Source organism: Caretta caretta, chromosome 22 (genome assembly GCF_965140235.1).
Source record: "Caretta caretta isolate rCarCar2 chromosome 22, rCarCar1.hap1, whole genome shotgun sequence".
Taxonomy (NCBI): Eukaryota; Metazoa; Chordata; order Testudines; family Cheloniidae; genus Caretta; species Caretta caretta.
The window spans coordinates 16584829-16605901 of NC_134227.1; the positions used below are offsets into that span (position 1 = coordinate 16584829).

General features: G+C 47.6%; 1 protein-coding gene across 1 annotated transcript in view; it reads right to left on the minus strand.

The window, feature by feature from the left end:
• GRIK4 (glutamate ionotropic receptor kainate type subunit 4) overlaps positions 1-21073 on the minus strand; it is a 304635-nt gene that overhangs the window by 266473 nt on the left and 17089 nt on the right.

Below are 21073 nucleotides of genomic sequence, written 5' to 3' on the forward strand. Positions count from 1 at the left end.
TGCTCAAATAAATGTGTTAGTCTGTAAGGTCCAGCAGCCACTCTTCTACCACTTCCCTGAGGGGCTATGAAAAAGGCTGGAGGTGGGGTGAGGTTCAATTAACTCCTTGTTGACCAGGGACCAGATAATAAGAACATAAGAACGTCCACACTGGGTCAGACCAAGAGTCCATCTAGCCCAGGATCCTGTCTGCCGACAGCGGCCAACGCCATGGGCCCCAGGGGGAATGAACAGAGCAGGTCATCCTCAAGTGATCCATCCCCTATCGCCCAATCCCAGCTTCCGGCAGACAGAAGCTAGGGACAGCACAGATTGACTCTGCACCTCAGACATACACCTCTGCTGCAGGGAACCTTGCCAGCTTTTATACACTGGAGCTCCCTTTCCATTCCCTATTACATAGGAGGACTTTCTATCGCTCGTTATCCTATCACTCTGGGTTTCAATAGTATTAAGAATGTCTATTAATTACCCAGCCATAACAGCTCTGCTTTGGTTTATTATGTCAAGGACTGGACTCTTTTCTACCCTCACGGATCATTGACCTGATTGACTGGAATAACTTGGTCTAAAAACCCCAACAATCCAGCAGATCACACATGGGCCCTGCATTCACAGCAAGAACGCCACCTACTGATGAGCCTTCGGAAAATAAGGCTGCCTCTGTTTGCATCGTCTTGTTTCTGACACCATCCCTGCACAGCAACATGGAGAGGAGAGTAGGGTGACCGTTTTTTGGCAAATAGTATTGTTGCCAAAAAAACCACATTTCTGGGGGCTCTGAAACTACGTACAAATTCAGGTTGAGTCTGACAGATGGTTTCAGCCAAAAAACAGTTTGACAGTTGAAATGTTTTGTTTGGACCATTCTGTTTCGGTTTGCCATTTTGAAAAGAAAAATCCGGTTTGAGATTTCGCCTATTACAAAAGAAAGGAGGTGAAAGACGCCCAAAACAACTGAAACCAAAAACTTTGGGGGAAAAGGCATTTCAAGATCAGCGAAGTGTTTCAGTCAGTTCTAAACAAAAACATTTTGAGTTTTTCAATTGAAAACCGTTTTAAAAAAAAAAATCCATTCCAGTGCTAATCAACCAATTTTTTATTAAATTATTATTTTACAGTTCATCCCCCAAACCAAAAAAAAAATCAATTACACTAGAGGCCTTTCCACAAAAGGAGCAAAGGCAGTTAGTCTAAATGGATCATGGATGAACTGCTTGCAAAGTTTATTTTTAAAGTGGCTACAAAAAGCATGAAGGGGACCCTGGGAAGGATTTATAGATTGGGTTTTGTTTGCTGTCTGATTGTGGTTTAGTGACCCATGTCTGAAATGAGTTTGCTAGGTCTCCAGTTCCTACGCAGCAAATGTCCACAGCAAGAAGCCACACCATCAAGCCTTCGGAAAAGAAGAAAATACCATAGAAGATCAGACCACTGGCCCATCTAGACCAGGATCCTTTCTACAACAGGGTCGGTACCAGCTATTTCCAAGAAAGGTGCAAGAAAGCAGGCAGTTATAGGATAACCTGTCCACAAAGCAAGTTTCTTCTTGTCCGCCCCCCGAAAGGTTGTTTTATACCATGAAACAGGAGGAGGGATGTCCTTCCCAAAACTCTAGTTTTTCTTTTATTTTTCTTGTTTAGTCCTTGCAATTTTAACTCTGCGTGGTCTTGTTATTCATATAAATGGCCAATCCTGCGGAGTTCTTGCCTTCAGCAATACATATGGCAATGAGTTCCATGGGCCAACTGTACAGGCTGTGAAAAAGTACTGACCTACCGTGACAAGTCGCGTCAAACAAACAATTTTCCATCAAAAACAAAAAACTTCCTATGGAAAATTTTCTACCAGCCATAACCGTTTCCAGCCCTGATCAATTTTCATCGCCGAATGACCAGCTCCCAGAAAGGCCATGTCTACACTCCAGACCTTACACCGGCACAGCTGTACCGCTGCAGTTGAGCCACTCTCGGGTCTCCTGTGTAGCTGCTCTATGCCGGCGGGAGAGAGCCCTCCTGCAGGCAAGATTAAACCACCCCCAGCGAGCTGTGGTCATTGCCTCCCGCCGACATAGCGCTGTCCATGCCGGCGCTTTTGTCGGGGAAACTTATGTTGGTGATGGGGGTGTTTTTTCACACACCTACCTGAGAAAAGTGCTCATGTAGAGACAGCCAAAGAGCAGGGTTTCTCTAACGGGAGAGGCAGAGGAAACCTGAAGCAGGAATCGAGTGAAAGGTGTGGTTGTCATTACCATGTTAAAAGCCCAAATCATAACCCTATAAATTGGCTTTAGCCTGATCAACCTGTTCGAGGTGGGTGAGGTTCCTCCTGCTGGTGTTGGTGGTTGTTCCTCTTCCAGTGTTTGATCTGTTCAGTGCTTTACGTTCCGTTTACCAGCAGGAGGAGGATTCAGATGGAGCTGGAGCTATTACAAATTCAGGAGGCAAAGACACCACTTGCCTGTCATGTTTCCCTCACCCTCTCTCTCTCTCATAAAATTCACCACACTAACACAAAGACAGCTTCTATCATGTCCCTCCCGCCAGCTTGCATCCCCCACTCCTGCAGTTGTTACAGCCTGTCCCGATTCCTGCTCACTCATTAAAAAGAGAAGAAAATTCTGTAGCTAATCAGGGAGATTTTTTTTTCCCCCTTGGTTCCATCGTCAATATCTCTGCAGCAGCTTCAGGCTCACTCTGATGTTGCCTTAACCACTGTGCTGTAACCTACACGATCTCAGCCCTAATGAGGACAGACATCTATGCAGCTGTAATGGGAGCATCGACTGCTGTCTGAATCTTAGGCACCCCTTTCACCTCAGGGACAAGAGCTCCCAGGGGCAACGTGACATCAGTTTTGCTTCCCTTCCAACGAATGCTGTTACTTATTATGCAGAGGCAGAAAAGTGCAGGAGGATGTGGGGTGTTTAGGATCAGGGTCTGAATAAGTAGTGCTGGAGGGTAAAAACAAGAAAAAGAAATGCACAGACACATGGGAGCCCTTCCTCCATCTGAGTGCACAAGGATAAATATTCACTAGGTTTCCCTTGATCAACAGGATTCTTTAACCATGCTTACCCTATTTATTGCAAGGATATGGTGCAAATTAGATTCTGAGCAGGCAGGGGACTTGCCTTCTCACCTCACTGCAACACACTTAGAACGCTGGTGAAAAAGAGCAACACACACAAAAATCGCAACACTTAATTAATTTGGGGAACTCCTTGCCACAAGAAATCACTGAAGGCAAGAGGTTAAAAGGGTCTGACGAGAACATCCAGAGCTGCACTGGACAGGGTTACAGTGTTTTAAAGAGGAAGTTTGGGAGGGATATAGGCCCTCCTTCTTGAAATCATAAACCAAGCTCTGGCTCAGAGGGGGAGGAAGATAGTTCCACTATGGGTAGGTTATTTCCCAACTGCCCACTTCAGGGCTCTTGGAACTGCTCTGACAGTGATCTGCTCCAGCACCTAGATCCTTGGAAGTAAGTGCCACTGGCCTGATCTGCTGTAGCAGGTCCTCCATTCTTGTGTAACCCTGCACATCTGCACTTGTGTGATGGGTGGTTGCACCACTTGCCTGCACAAGGGGTGTTTTGCACAAGCAAACAGATGCTCTTGCATCACCAGGTACTGACGGTATACGCTGCAATGATGTTTATTCATTTTTTAAGCCTCGTTTATTTTATCCCCTTCTCTGAAGGGTCACCCCAACTTGGAGCCCTTTGGCTGACACAAGGCCTCAGGGGAAGATAAATATATAAAGTGTCTTAATGTTCCCGGCAACAGTTACAAATTCTGATGTATCTGTCCAGTTAATTACTTTGCTCAGTAGCCTGCTAGCTTCATAAAAAACATGAAAAAAGACCCAATTATCATTCTGGGCAGCTCCCTCAATCCCAGAGCAGCAGCACATCCCCAGCCTTGGCCTTTGTTGCCATTTTAAGCTGACTAACAGCGAGAGAGAAGTGCTTGGCAAGACTTTCTTTATTCTGGTGTGATGAGGGCCAGAGAATTTCCATCTCCCACAGACACCAAGATCTCTATTTTAGTGCCATCTCTAATGCTGCGAGAAGCGCCCGATATGGCTCCTTCCTCTTCCCACAGTCTCCTCCTCCTCCTCCTCTTCACACTTGCCCATCCTTCTCATCTCCCTCCTCGTCCCCTTCCCCATGCTTCCTATCCTCTTCCCTCCGTCCCCTTCCCCATGCTTCCCATCCTCTTCCCATCTCCCTCCTCTTCCCTCCGTCCCCTTCCCCATCCTCTTCCCGCCGTCCCCTTCCCCGCCCCCTTCCCATCTCCCTCCTCTTCCCGCCGCCCCCTTCCCATCTCCCTCCTCTTCCCGCCGCCCCCTTCCCATCTCCCTCCTCTTCCCGCCGCCCCCTTCCCCATCCTCTTCCCATCTCTCTCCTCTTCCCGCCATCCCCTTCCCATCTCTCTCCTCTTCCCGCCATCCCCTTCCTCATCCTCTTTCCATCTCTCTCTCCTCTTCCCTCCGTCCCTTTCCCCATCCTTCCCTATCCTCTTCCCATCTCCCTCCTCTTCCCTCCGTCCCCTTCCCCATCCTCTTCCCATCTTCCTCCTCTTCCCTCCGTCCCCTTCCCCATCCTTCTCTTTCCTCTTCCACACCTTCCTCCTCTTCCCACTACTCCGTACCCCATCTCCCACATATTTCTCCGATCACTTCTCCCATCACTCCATTCATTAACACCACCACACCCACTGCTCTCTATGGTTATTTCTAAAGATTAGGCCAAGAGCAGCCCCTGGATACTGTTCCCCACCCAGCCCTTCCCTCACCCATCAGCTCAACTAAGAAGCCCACAGGCAGCCTGGTCTGACAGATTCCCACTGTGCCAGGGTATTCCGGGTGCCCTGTGGATACCCGGCAGGCCCCTGGCTGGTGGGAGGAGGAACCCGGCTGCCCTGATTAGCATGCGGCAACACCCGCTACTGCTTTTCATCTGCAGCTCGCTTCGGTCCTCGCTCCTTATCCGCGCACACACGAATAAGTGTACAAATGGATGTTGGGGTCATTCAGTGGAATAAAGGCAGGAGGCTTCGCTCAGCCTCTGCTTCAATGAGAGCATTTTCCCCAGAACAAGGGGCTGAATTCAGCTGCTTGGCGCTGTCTGATCACAGCTAGTTGCCAGAGTAACCAGGACATGAGAGTCGCCAGGGCCACACTCCAGGAAAGGGAAGGGACTACTGCTTTCAGATCTAGCACTCACCTTAGCTCGGGGGCTCAGAGGCACTGAAAACAAGGAGGGGAAACCCCACCCCCTTCTGGAGGAAACAGGGAGGGGAACTCTTCTTTGGAGGCTTTTTCTCCACAGGGGGCCGCTCCCCACTGCTTTTATTTGGAGGGTGCTTCTTCCTTGCAGGCGTGTTTGCATCTCTTACGTCTAAGGCTCTGGGCTGGGCCTTGTGAAATTTGGGTTCAATTCCTGGCTCTGTCCCAGGCCCTTGGGCAAGAAGGTTCATCTCTCTGGACCTCAGTTTCTCAATCGCTGACCATTTTTTAATCCAGATGGGATGCTTTTTCCCAAAAGCTCTGCTCTAGGAATTATTGTGGGACAGGACTCTGGCCTACGTTATGCTGGAGGACAGACTGGACAAGGACAGGGGTCCTTTCTGGCCTTGGATTCTACGGTGCTGAGGGCCATGTAAATTCGTACCTTGACAGACGTGCTTATGAACCTACTCACCAGAGAGTGGCCTGGGTTTCACTGCAATGCTTCACAGGAACAAGCTTGCAGGGTCAGCCCCAGATTAAAATGAGAATAAGAGACAATGTTGCATGAAAGCATCACTAAAGGATGAGGGAGGATGGGCTTTATACCATCCCCTGGGAGGCTAATGCATGGGTCTTCGAGGTGCCAGAGCAGGTCTTTTTTAAAAAAAAAACAAGTTTGTCTGATGTCGTGAAACCCTGGTGTAGGGTCTCAAGAACCCCGCAAAGATCAGGGCTTAACAGAGGTGAATTTCTTATAAAAGGGGGAGGAGATTTGGGCTCAACACATTGGGGACATATGGGGCAGTCTCTTAAGGTAGCAAGCTCCCTAATATGAGTTGGTCATCCGATGAAGTGAGCTGTAGCTCACGAAAGCTTATGCTCAAATAAATTGGTTAGTCTCTAAGGTGCCACAAGTCCTCCTTTTCTTTTGTAAAGGGCTTCTCTGTACTATGTAAAGTACATTGTGATTTCTTTTTGTAAATGTGGAGTCAAGGAAACACCCCCCCATACACACGCCCATGCCCCCCCATACACTCAATCCCCTCAAGCTCTCTGAGCACTGACACCATCTGCTCGGCAATGGCCCAGCCAACAAATGTATTTTCCCTCTCGCCCATCTATTTGCGAACTGCATTTTCACTTGCTAAATAGATTGTGACCTGCTACCTACCTCAGGCCACATCCCTGCCTCTGAGGGATTTAGCAGATTATTATACACCGATGCGATGACATCCGTGTATTCACACCCCTAGTATCTGCAGTGCTGTGGTACAAGAACGAAGGGCACCATGGAAACGCCTCTAAATAAGTATATAAGAACATAAAAATGTCCATACAAAGTCAGACCAATGGTCTATCAAGTCCAGTATCCTTTCCTCCGACAGTGGCCACTTCCAGATGCTTCAGAGGGAATGAACAAAATAGGGCAATTATCGAGGGATCCATCCCAGGTTGTCCATCCCCAGCATCTGGCAATCAGAGGCTTAGGGACACCTAGAGCATGGGGTTGCATCACTGACCATCTTGGTGAATAGCCATTGATGGTCCTAGCCTCATAAAATTATCTAATTCTTTTTTGAATCCAGTTAAACTTTTGGCCATCACAAAAATCCTGTGGCAATGAGTTCCACGGGTTGGCTGTGCCTTGTGTGAAGAAATATTCCCTTTTGATTTTTTTTTAAGTAAAATAAAGAGACGGCTGCAGGCTCAGCTCTACACAGACAGCTCTGTGCCACGCCCAGCCGTCCCGCCCCAGAGCGATCAGCCTCCCCTGGGTTATGGAAGAGCTCTATCTCTCTGCTGATTCCCACCCAGAGCATCCTCTCTGAAGGCTCGAGACCTGGCCACGCACATTGGCTTGCTCCCTCGCTGCCTGTTTTGCAATTTTAATTTCTCACCTTCCTAAACGGCGAAAGATTTATCATGCGCTTGACAGAAATATTTAATTTTTCAAATGTCTTTTTATTCCAAGGCTGAGGAAATCCTGAGGTATCATGTTTCCACATTAATGCCTTCCAACTTGGCGGCAGAATAAAGCGCTGGCGGAAATAAAGCGCTGCGGGCGGCATGGAGCAGGGCCTGGGGCTGGTGCATGCAATGTTCCCTGGGCGGCAATCCTCCTGCACTCGAGGTCGGCCTTCAGTGGGAAAATCCAAAAGGGCCTGGAGAAAATTTAATTGTAGGTCCTGATCTGGCCCCCATTAGCACAGTATTGGAGCACCTCAATCTCTAATGTACCTCACCCACCCCAGCGAGGCAGAGCAGGGGTATTATCCTTGTTCACAGACTGGGAACTGAGGCACGTCCCCAGTGTGGGCAGACAGACACGCACCAGCTCTCCTCGAGCTGGGGCACTAAAAACAGCCGTGCTGCCAGCTTGGCTTGAGCTAGCCACCCAGGGGGGTCAGGCGGGATTGTACCTGGGCAGCTTGGCCAAGCCACTGCTCGGGCCACCATGGCCACGCTGCTGGTTTTGGCACACTTGCTCAAGCAGAGCGAGCGCATGGCTGTCTGCCCACGGTGGGCCGCATGCTCCTAGCTGCCATGCAGACACACTCCAAGTGATTTGCCCAAGGGGCCTGTGGCAGAGCTGGGAACTGAACCTGGATTTCATGAGTCCTGGACGAGCCCCCTAACCATTGCACCATCCCTTCTTCCACATAAACCTCCCTCAGGTCTCGGGTGACCAGACAGCAAATGTGGAAAATCGGGGTAGGGGGTAATAGGAGCCTATATAAGAAAAAGACCCAAAAATTAGGACTGTCCCTATTAAATCGGGACATCTGGTCACCCTACTCTGGTCACCAGGGCAGCATTGAACCAGCCTCACTGCCATTTAGCACCATGGAGCAGGGAAGATAAACCCCTTTGATACAGCCCTTGTGGACTACATTGGGGACCGTGTGGCTTACTACTGTTGAGCTGCAGTAACCTGAATTCTGAGTCTTCTGCTGGTAGATGGAGACACACTATGAAGCAAATCCACTGGAAGATCAATACTGGCCAAGACTCTGGAACTGGGTTTTTGGTGGCAGGAAGTCCCTCAGGAGAGGTTCCAGCAGGGTAAGCTAACCCAATCTCCCCTTCACCAGGCAGCCAGCCCCACTCCAAAAGTAGGCAGTATGGTTCCTGGGAACCCCGGTGGAAAACTGTCTTTGCTGAAGAGGGGCAAACTTATGGATCATTTGGTGCCTACCAGGGGGGAAGTTTCTGTTCAACAGTTTGTGGGCATATACTGAGCATTAAGGTTGGTATCAAAAGGGCTTTTGTAACCTTGGCTTAGGGTTTCCACACTTAAAAAATAAACAAACATTAACAAATGTGATTAAGGGTCCAATCTCATTTGATCTGCACTTAGCACGTTTAACAGCAACTCAGCGTCTTGGTGTTATTGAGCATATTACAGTCCACATGCACACAGCACAGCTAAAAGATAAAAATGACAACACAGGATATATGCAAGTCTCAAGTTGGGAACCCACAGAATGAAACACCCTGAATCACTGATCAGCCTTTGAAAATTCAGGCCAACTCGTGCAAAATGTTAGACATTTAAATCCAGTTTTAGGCTAGAGCTGGGCAAAAGTTTTCAAACCAACAGTTCAGTAGCCCAAAAATGCAGTTTCGGAGAGATCAAAACTATTTGTGACTTGAGACCAAATTTGGTGGATGGTTTCAGACAAAAAAAAGGAGAGGGGGGGAAAAAACAAGAGACGTCTAAACGTTTCCCCTGTTTGTTTTAAAACAACTTTTCATTTAGAAATGCAGCTAGATTTATTAACAAACAAAAAAGGGTCAAAGAAAACCCACCCGAAAGTTAAACAAAATGCAAAACCAAAACAAGATAGTTTGGGGCTGAACTAAATGTTTTGTTTGACCTGAAACTATTTGATTATTTTGTTTTTCATTTTGGTGAGAAAAACCAAAACAGTTCCATTTCGGGTCAACCCAAACAATTTTTTTTTCCAGATTCTTCATTTTGGCCACTGAATCAAAACAGTAAAATAAAATAAAATAAAATAAAATAAAATAGTTATTTGCTCAGCTCCAGTTTAGGCATCTAAAGAAGTAGCCTGATTTTCAGGGATGCTGAGAACCAGAGATGCCATTCCTTTCAACAGACCCTCCTATAACCAGGTTGGTATTTAAGTGCCCAACTATCATAGGGAACTAGGGGTGCCCCAGCACCCCCTTACTTGAAGTGGTTTCCATCACATACCGGGTTTGCAGTTTGGTTGAATGGCTCTCAGCACCCCCACTATACACATTGGTCCAGCATCCCTGCTAATGAGGCATTTATGGGCTTTAGGCTCCGAACGTTGAAAATGTTGGCTGGTGGCATTAGGAATGCAGAACGAGAGGAGAGCAATATACTAGTGCCAGATATCTGGGATGTAGCAACAGCAAGTCGGCCCTCAAGCAATGTGAGTTTGGTGTATGGTGTGCGTGGGGGGAGGGGAGGGCTGTAAAATAATACCTGAAACATTTGGAGTATGCCAGAAAACAAATCCATAAACTGTCTTTGTAATGGCGATGCAAATGAGAGACCGACAAACAATCTCACACCCGTTGCTGAAGCAGAAGCTCCAAAAAGCCTTTATATTCACAGCTCCACTTCTCAGCTTCACTCTTCTCTGTGGAGAATTTTCCCCGTTGACTTAGCCCCACTCCCCCTGCCGTCTGAGCAAACCCAGTTACCAAAGCATTACCACTCTGCCTCCTTACCAGCTCCCTGAAACACACTCCCACCTTATGAACAAGGCAGTGCTGCTCCTACTTCAGTTGGTCCCCGGTTCTGCCCTGTGTGGAATCCAGCATCCTCCGAACCGGGTGGATCCTAAATCTAGCCTTGTTCCCTGTTTTGCTCCCCTCTTCAATGACAAATGTTGCACAGTACATAAACAAAGTGGCATCTTTGCACCTTACCTCTGAAGAGCTCACTGGTCTCACCCAACCTCAGCCATTCTTCACAACCCCTCTCCCCCCACCCCGGTGAATTAGGGAAGTTTTTGAGAAAGGGAAACTGAGGCACCGTGAAATGAAGACACCTGCCCAAAAGCATGTAGCAGGTCAGCAGCAGAATTGGGTAACAGAACCTAGAATAGCCAATGCCCATTCCTGTGCTCTGAGCACTGGCTGATGCTTGCTCCCCGAGCCAGGTTGCAAAACTCTATCCCCGTGGTTCCCAAACTTGTTCCACTGCTTGTGCAGGGAAAGCCCCTGCCGGGCCGGGCTGATTTGTTTACCTGCCGCGTCCGCGGGTTTGGCTGATTGTGGCTCCCAGTGGCTGCGGTTCGCTGCTCCAGGCCAATGGGAGCTGCTGGAAGTAGCGCGGGCCGAGGGACGTACCGGCCGCCGCTTCCCACAGCCCCCATTGGCCTGCAGCGGCGAACCGCAGCCAGTGGGAGCCGCGATCGGCCAAACCCGCAGCAGGTAAACAAACCAGCCCGGCCCGGCAGGGGCTTTCTCTGAACAAGCGGGGTCCTAAGTTTGGGAAACACTGCAGTAACCTATTTCCCACTTGAAATCTTCTCACAGGCACATGCTCCAAGGGGAATGGGACACAAGCCCTTAATATTCACATTAGACATTCACAACAGCATAGAAAATGATTTGCAATCCCTGCTCTCTCTGCTGAATTCTATTTGTTAAAACACACACCCTTGTACCTCTGTGTATTGTATCCACTTGCTGCTTGCCACTCCCATAAAGAACTTTTCCCTGTCATTGTTAGAGCTAGTGTCCTTTCACATGCATTGAATGACTGTTCCCCATGGCTCCATGCTCCTTCATTCCTTTCAAAATATTCCTTGTTGTATCACAGCCAAAACAAAGTAACAGTACCCCAAATACAAAGCAATCCCAGGTGCGCTCACACAATATGCAATTTGCCATATGCAGGACCGAATAACTGGCATGTAAACACACACACACATTACATACACTGGACCAGAGAGGCAATGCACTGACACACCAGCCAAAACATATTCACACTCCTCCCCACCGCTTTCATTAAACACACACCGGAAAACACACACTCACGCACACAGCAGCTGCTTGATGATCTGCTTCCACGCGAGTGCATTTTCTCCCACTCACAACAGGCTTCTAGCTGCTATAACAAGGCTAACTCCGGTTCCACCCACAGAGCAAAGTTCCATAACAGAATTGAAAACACATTTCAGCCTATTCAAAGTCAGATTCCCAGCACATCAGCCGTCTCACTGGAGATGCCTGAATTACCAGAATTACACAAGTCAGTGGCTTCCTTCAATTAAGAAAATGTCATCTCAGCCATCTTTCGGGACTAAACATTTTCTCAAGGACAGGAAGTTTGTTTTAAAATTTAAAAAACGTAGCTCAGAACAACAGATGCTTATCAAGAGCGACTATTGAATGCTATATTCCAGAACACAGATACCAGATAATGCCACACTTAGAAGAGATAAAGTCAGGTCAGATTTGACCCTTTGTTTTTTACACAACTTAAAATTTATCTTTTGCAAATACTTAAATATTCTCTCTAAAGATCCAGTGGAAACTGTTTTTTTAAAGCAAATATTCCCCCAGAGTGTTTGCCATTCAGAACACTGCAGTGGTTTCTGTCCTGAGACACTGAAAGTGATATGGACCAGAAACAAGCTGTAATCAAGCACAAAACTGACTATTTTATAGGCTGGAGCGGGTTGACATTTTTTCAAACCTACAAATGAATTTTGTTTTCAGTGCTGTTTATCCAGCTATTTCACACCCAGAGCCCCAATCAGGGTCAAAGCCCCATTGCGTGAGGCAGAGTCCAGACATAAAAGATCGATCCTGTGCCAGAGATCTTACAGACAAGGCCCCAGTTCAGGAAATCGTGCCCATATTCAGGAAGGGTGGCTGAGCTCATGCTTAGCTGGAGGTACGTGCTTAAGAGCTTTTCTGAATCAGGGCTTCAGAGGTGGGTCCATAACACAACGGAAGTAGCGGGACAAGGGAGACAGTAACAGAAGCACAGGGTTGTGCATGTATTTGCCAAGGGCCAGACTGCAAACCTTTTACTCACACAAGCAAACCCACTGATGTGAACAGGAACAAGGGGCTCCCAGTCTGGCCATGGGTAGCTAGTCTTGTCTCTCTTGTTGGAGCGGAGAGAAAAGCAAAAGCCTTATGGATGGCCCACGTCTCTCTATAAGGCTGGAAGCATCACGATGTAAAGCGATTCTGGCCCTGATCCTACACCTATGGAAGTTTTGCCATGGCCTTCAGCAGACGCTCAGGATCAGGCTTTCTCACCCGATTCTGCCCTGTGCCGCACAACTGGTCTGTTCAGCTACAAGCGAGTTTAGCAGCAAGGCCAGAGCACTGGCATGTCACCTGCTTACATACCTTTAAAGCGAGTAGTGAAATAAACAAGGTGCAGGAAAGTGACCTAACCTTCCCTGGGAGCTGCCTCTGTGAAGTCACTTCTATGCATAGATACATAGGTGACATCTGGCAGCCTTCTCAGGGTGACATCTGGCAGCCCTTCCGTACCAAACCCAGGCACGGCCATGCAACCATCAATCCTCTAAAACCCAGGCCCCTTTGCTTGCACAAAGCTGTCAGCCTGCAATCTTGCGTTCAGCTTCGTATGTGCCAGCACCACCATCCCTCGCCTGCAAAAGCTCTGCAGCCCTTGCTCTGTGAAGCATGCCCGGTGCTATGCAGCCCTTTAATTAAAAGAAAGTTTAAAACCCCTAAATGTAGAACCAGACGTGCATAGGGGGCACCTGGGGGTGAGCATGTTATGGATACAGAGCAGTAATCACACAACACTCCCACAGGCACAGTTTATCACCTGTTCTGTTCTCACAGGGCAATTCTTGCACTTTTGCCCTGCTGGCAATGCACTCAGCTACACTGTGGGAGACCTTCAGACATTAGCTACCAGCTGGATCTTCACTCCCACATGTGAGTTTCTCCCCTCCATGCCTTCTGCAGGCCCTTAAGCATGCTTCATTAGTGCCTTTGTGGCTATTGTACTGCCCTCATTAGATGGGCTAAATGTAAAAAAGAGGCACAAGGAAATACAGAAAGAACAATAATGTCGTGCAGGGCAGGGACAGGAAATATCCACCAGAAGCTTTAAAAAAATCGAATTCAGCATGAAAATGTCACGGTTAGAGCAAGCGACTGGAAGTCAGGACTCCTGGGTTCCATTCCCAGCTTTGGAAGGAATTATTGTCTAGTGGTGAGAGCAAGAGAACGGAGATCAGGATTCCTGGGTTCCATTCCCAGCTCTGTCAAAGACTCACTGTGACACATTGGCCAAGCTGCATCATTTCTCTGTGCCCATTTCCCTGCCTGTTCAACGGGGATCATAGGAGTACTATCGGGTTTAGCACATCCCTAGAGATCCTTGCATGAAAGATGCTGGCCAGGCGCAAAGTAGAACAATTATGTTTACAATTATGGCAATATGCCTGGTCCTAACATTTATTGAGGTCGTTTAGCAAGGGAGATTTCCTTCCTTTAAAGGGGAAAGCCCCGCATTCTCCAGCACTTGCGGAAAACATCTCCAAAGCTCAGAGTCGCCTGCATGGGTCACAGAAAAGGAAATTAGGTTTTCAGCACAACCTGCAGAGAATTAGCCACCAAACTCACTTTCACCTGAGGAGGAGCTGTGCAAGCTGAGTGCACCAACACACAGGCTAGGAGACGGATTCCCTCACTCAGATGATGTGCGGGAAGGATGGTCTTGTCATTAAGGCACCTGGCAAGGATTCAGGAGACCCAGGTCCAACAAAGATCTATTAGAATTGGAAAAGCTACAGAGAAGGACAACAAAGATAATTAGGGGTACGGGACAACTTCTGCAGGAGGGGAGATTAAAAAAACCGGGACTGTTCCACTTGGAAAAGAGACGACTAACGGGGAATACGATCGAGGTCTATAAAATCACGAATGGTGCAGAGAAGGTGAATAAGGGTTATTTACTCCTTCACTTAACACAAGAACCAGGGGTCACCCAATGCAATTAATAGGCAGCAGGTTTAAAACAAACAGAAGGAAGGACTACTTCACACAACACAGAGTCAGCCTGTGGAACTCATTGCCAGGGGATGTTGTGAAGGTATACTGGGTTCAAGAAAGAATTAGATAAGTTCATGGCAGATAGGGTCCATCAATGTCTATTAGCCAAGATGGTCAGGGATGCAACCCCATGCTCTGGATGTCTTAAGCCTCTGACTGCAAGAAGCTGGGACTGAACGACAGGGGATAAATGCAGCTGGAGCATCTGGCACTGGCCACTGCCAGAAGACAGGATACTGGGCTCGATGGACCATTGGTCTGACCCAATGTGACCGTTCTTAATTCACAGCCTGGCCAGGGACTTGTCCTGTGACCTTGGGCAAGGCACGTCATCTCCTGATGACTCAGTTTCCCATCTGTAAAACTGACATAAGGATGCTTCCTTTGTCTGTTTTGCCTATTCAGACTGAATTCCTTGGAGCAGGGCCTGCCTCTCCCTAAGTGTCCGCACAGCGCCTGGCACAATGGCGCTGATCCGGATTGTAGCCTCTCACCCTGCCATAAAGCAAATAATCAATTGGGTTGTACGGCACCCAGCGAGGTCCAGTTGTGGCAGCTGCAGACAAGGGCAGGGCTTCAGAGCCACCTGCTCCTGCTCACCTCTTCCCCACTGCAGAACCAGCCTTATGGGTCACAGCAGACTCCAGCTCAAAGGTCCAATTCGCCTCTGGGTCAGCAGCTCCAATTCTGCACTCCCTGCCAAACCAATCAGGGTTTCCCATCAAAGCGGCACCATGGCAGCAGTCAAAGCCGATCAGCTGCATTTGGATGGAGCAGGTCTGCTCTAGGCAAAGGACAATTATTATTTTTTGTGACGTCTACTTCCCCTTCCCAGGAGCGCACTTGAGGTTGGTTGAGCTCTGAAAACAGGCAGCGCCAGAGAAACATAATCTCAACCAGCAAAAGCTGGGGGTACTGGGACTCGGACCAAAATCAGTGAGAGCAGATGGTCTCACAGACTCCAGCTCATCTGCTGAGCTTCTCACCATGGAAGACAAAGCTTTACACAAAGGAGACACAGAGAGAGAGAACAAAAATCAGGGCACCAACCAAGCATCGAACACAAAGCGACTCAGCTGTCCCCACCGCACATTTGAGATATTGCGTTCTCCCTCGCCAGTATGATCCAGACAGGAGATACCAATCGCTGTCTGCATTTAACGACCATCAAGTAAAGCCATCACGTGTCCAGGAGCTAAGGAGAGCATCCCAGGACAGCCTAGATAGGGGCTTCACAGTGGGAGATGTCAGGTGCTCAGATCTTGGAAAGTCCAGCCACTTATTTAGCTCCTTAAATATGAATGTTAGGTGCCTATTTAAGAGGCCACGACTCACGAGCTCAGGTTTAGCTCCTGGCTCTGCCACAGACTCCTCATGTGACCTTGGGGGAGTCACTTAATCTCTCCAGAGCCATGTTCCCAGTCTGAAAAATAGATTCAATAATCCTTCCTTTCTCCCAACTCTTTGCCTTGTCTATTTCCATGGCAAGCTCACCAGGGCAGAGACTGCGTTTGTGAGTTTGCACGGTGCCTAACACAATGGGGCCTTCGTCTCGGCCAGGTACTCCAGGTCCCATCACAATCTAAATCAGAACAGAGATGGAGACACAAGTGTTTCACACTGGGACGTACCAGGTACACAGAACCTTTGAAGGTCAAGGGGCCTATGTGGGTGGATGGATAAAGATTTAGGATCCTTCCTTTAGGTACCCAAGTTTGAATGTACTGGGTCATCTGCCTGCAGTGACGATAAGGATCCTGCGAGCACACAGGCAGCAGCTGGACACTCCCCACCCCAGGGCTCATGAAGCCTGTGTCAGGACCCACCTTCCCTGCCCAGAACTCTCTTCAACTCTGGTTGAAAAATGTTCCATCAAAACTCTGTTGACAGAAAACCGAGTTCTCAACTGAGCAATGTTTTTCACCCGAAGTGCCTACTTTCTGCAGAAAATGTCAGTTTTTGAAGTAACCCCCAAAATACCTAAAACCGGAAGTATTTTGATTCTGCTATCCCACTGCAGCGGCTCCCGGGGGTTGGAGTTTGGGTTTCTCATGTCCGCATTCTCTGCTCTGGGCCAAGCTCTCCTTCCAGGACACATCTCCCGGCATGCAACCACTACCCCTCACCAGGAGAGGGACCGAGTAGGTCACGGGAGATGTAGTCTGAGCAGGGAACCCAGCCCATGGGCGCATGAGACACCCGAAACACAGCTCTAATGAGGTGTTGTCACTGCCACAGCCTTTCTGAATCAAAACGTTGCTGGCTTGCAATTTTCCCTGGAAAAGTCAAACTTTTCTGTGGAAAATTTCGGAAGAAAAAGCCACTGCGCCCTGACCAGTGCTAGTTACCTCACTATAAAAGACTCACAGCAGAAAACTCTATTAGTCATGACCAGCAAACTTGAACAGAGTAAGAAAACTAATGACTAATGCAAGGTTATAAAACATAAATCTAAATAATAGAGAAAGCAGCAATCAGTGCAAAACTTCCATGTAAATAGAACTATGGAAATAGACGTACATGCACATAGACTCATAGGCCAGAAGGGATGATCATGATCAACTAGTCTGGCCTCCTGCATATGGCAGACCACAGAACCTCGCCCACCCACTCCTGTAATAGACCCCTAACCTCTGGCTGAGTTACTGAAGTCCTCAAATCATGGCTTAAAGATTTAAAGTTACAGAGAATCCACCATTTACACAGGTTTAAAGCTGCAAGTGACCCATGCCCCATGCTGCAGAGAAAGGTGAAAAACTCCCAGGATCTCTGACCCAGGGGAAAATTCCTTCCCGACCCCAAGTATGGTGATCGCTGTTAGACCCTGAGCATGTGGGCAAGACCCAGCAGCCAGACACCTGGGAACATGGGCAGCGGGTATAATAGGCCAGGGGAAATTCAGCCTCCCCTAGCACTGCTGCGGGTGCAGAGTTTGGGGCTGAAGTTTTTGATTTATTATGCCCCAGGGAGGTTCCAAAGGGTGCAAGATCCTTTTCTACCATTGAACACAAAGACAAATCAGAGGAAGGCCCAGTGCACACAAGAGGCAAACCCACCATCACCAAAGGGGTACAGCCCTCAGAAAATTACTTGGACCCATAGCAGCCTGATCCCTATAGGCAATGATCCCTAAGATAAAAATTCCACTGTGTAAAACAACTCAAGGTTATAAATAGCCTTGGGTCAGAGTGCACTAAACATTAGCAACACCCAATTTTCAGACCTGAAAGTGACATGTGCACCCCATGATAGCAGAGCGCAGTGTTGCTCACTCTCACAATTTTGGGGGTATATTTCTTAAAGCCCCAACTCCTGGAATCAGAAGGCTGCAGGAGACTCTCAGATTTCATTTTTTTTTAAAAAAAAGCTTCTTACCCTCAGGGTTGCAGAGAAAAGTGTAAAAAAACAAGAAGTGGGTGCAACCTAAAGGCTCAGAAACAAGAAGGCAAAGAAGAACACCCACTTTTTTTAAATGTTCATGTTTTTTAAGCCAACTTCATGATTTCTGAATGCTTGAGGTTGGCAATCCGGGTAACCGGACCGAGAGCATTGCTTCGAGCGTGCACTCATCCGCACACACACAATAGTGGATGGGGAGAAGGCAGAGCTACAACCCTATGCGAATATTGGGGCCATGCACATCCCATTTCTATCAGGCTTTTCTCCAACAATTAATCCTCTGTGTTACAATCTCTGCAGGAAGATATGTCAAGTCACACATGTGGGAGCCTCCACCATGCATAACAATGTTGGGGCCAGGAGTGTGGGAGGAAGATACCCACCTTACTCACCTGCAGCAGCTAGCCACAGTATGGAGAAGAGGGGAAACAGCCTCCCCTCCCAGGCAGGTAGGTGGGTGGCAGTGGGGAGTGAGTGAAACGTTGGCTCCATGCCCATCCCCCAATGCACCAGCCAGAATAGCCCCGACCAAGGGGAGGAGGGGAGTAATTTTTGCAGGTGTAAGGATGACACTGGTTACTGCTCCCTTCCCTGGAGCAGGATAAAGAGAGAGGAACTGGGGAGCAGATGGTGATGGAGGCCAGGTCTACAGCTACCCTGACCACAGGAGGAAAAAACCCCATCCTTCACGGTACCAAGTGTCTACGATACAACAGCAGACCTGCAGCTGAGTCCCTGCAGTGTGGACACTACAGGGACAGGAGGGGTTCTCTCGGTGGTGTTATTCATCCACCTCACCGTGAGATGGTTGCTAGGTCAATGGCAGTTTGCTTTATCTTAAGATGAATTAACTAACTTTCCCTGACTGTTCCCCTGTAGCCAAGCACTTAGATTTGGTTCTGATAAGATTACCTATGCTGCTGTAGTGGTTTAAGTGTAAACCTAGCCTAGGGCCACCCTGCTTCTGAATGAAAGCATCCACACGGGGTGATGATGGGGGTGGGGTATAATGCACTTTAACATCACACCTTTCCTCAATTGGTCTTAACTTGCCTGAGCGTCCCTGACTTTCTCATCGCTTTGGCTATGCAACTACAGGGTATAAACCATGAGGATTTTCCTAAACCATGATAATATTCCAATGGGCCGAGGAGCTCTAGAGTGAGTTCTTATGCAGCGTGGTAATTGGCTCAGCCTCCAAAGGATAAACATGTCAAGATATGAAAATCATTTCTTCACTTACCAATGAAGCAAAGAAGTGACTGAAAATGTCATGCTTTGGATGTATGAGCAATAGTCTCTTAACTCATCATCCAGAATAAACTCTTCTATCATTTGTGCTATTTAGAAGCTATTCCAAGCCAGACAAATAGAAAGCAGGAGTTTAAATATGCCAAAAGCTGTACAGGGAATCTTAATTTTTCCCCTCCATAGTCAACTGTTGTTTCATATTTAGGATTATTAATCTTTCAAAAGTGACTCAGTGCACCAAACATTCACCGTAGCTGCACACTGCGGAAAGGGACTTTAGAGATCAGCTAATGGCTTCATACCCAAGCCTGCTGCAAATTTTAAGATTTCCTGTGAACTAGGCACGGGCGACGAAATTGGACTTGCAAAATCGCACAGGCATTCCAATCTCATCCCGTGAGAGTTATCCTTTGAAAACAATGCAATTACACTGGATATGTTGGGATGTGCGATAGATACGTAAGAGGGAAAGGAGCGTTGTCTCGTGATCAGAGACCAGCGGAGCTGGGCGTCAGGATTTCTGGTTTCTTCTCCCAGCTCTTATCATCATTTGTCTTACAGCAGCACCTAAAAGACTCAACTGAGATGAGGGTCCCATAGTGTTAGGTGCTGTTCAAAGATGCTGTCCTGCTCTAGACCCAGCTGCTGCTCTCAGCTCTGCCACTGATTCACTGTGTGACCTTAGCCAAGACATTTCACCACGCTTTGCCTTAGTTTACCCATTTGTAAAAACTGGTTAACAATACTCCCCACGCACACATGCCAGCAGGGGCTTGCAAGGCTGAACGGAAGTGCTGAAACATACTTTGATGGTATCCGATAAAAGGCATTATACAAGTGCACATTTTTCTATTAGTTGGCGAGAATAACTTCCCCATGATTTCCCGACTGCTTAGTCATTTATGTCAAAGACACCATAAAAGCGCTCTTCGGATTACATTGTTTTTGTCTATAAAACAATTTGGTTCCATAATTGAACCTGCAGCAACAAAGAACCTTTAATGAGTGAATCAGTTTCCTGGGAGAAACACATACCCTAAATCCACACACACAGCTGACACTGGATCAAGCACAAATGCATCCCTTGGTTAAGCTGTCACCTCCGGCCACTTAAAAGTCCCTGAAGTATCAGAGACATTAAAGATGATTGTAAGAGAACAAGGACAATGTAAGGGCTGAGATCATGCCAGAAAAAATTGGCGCTAATTATAAAGCCAGTAAAAGAAAAGCATTGAGCGAGGAGGGGGAAATGATCAAACTCAAGGCACAAAAAATGATGCAATAGCAACTAAAACTACTTAATGAGTGGAATCTCTCCGCTTGGAAGGAGAGTAATTGTCTGTCACTTCTTCGATCCAATCTATCAATGAACACTCAGATTAACAGTTCCAATATTACTAACTTAACTGAAATGGGTTGGGTTTTTTTTGCAGTTGGAAATCTCTCCCTCTCTTTGATACAATCCTAATTCGATTCTTACCAATGCTCTGAGAGCACCCATCCCCCCAAAAATCAAACTCCAACCTGACACGCCTCACCTATTGACCCAGCAAATAAAAACCAGAGCAGCGAGGACAGAAAAAAGGTGGCGGGGGCACACGGGATGACTTTCAAGTCATCATTTACCAAATACAATTGAGATGCAGTGTAGTCCGGCACGTAGGGCACTGGACTGGGAGTCAGGAGACCTGTGTTCTTCTGACAGCTCTGCCACATGATCTTAGGCAAATCATTTCCTCTCTCCGTTTCCTCTCCCAACTTTTGTCTGCCTTGTCTATTTAGACTTTAAACTCTTAAGGGCAGGCACTATCTCTTATTATGTGTACGTGCAGCAGCTAACTTAGCCCTGATCTTGACAGGGGACTCTAAGCACTACTGTAATGCAAAATAATAATATTATCTTATTGCATAAAGAAGGGTCCAGGAAGCGTAATAGTTACACAGACACAAACACAGGGGAAGTGTGTATTGTTGTTCCTCAGCCACACCCCCTCCCCAGGTGGCTGGGCCACTAAAAGATAACAGCCTACTACCACTACCAGCAATGACTAATGAAATTACTCCTTTAGCTCAAGGGGCTGTCATCTCCGTATTGTTGCTGAAAGCTGCAGCTTCAAGTTCTGATGATAGCC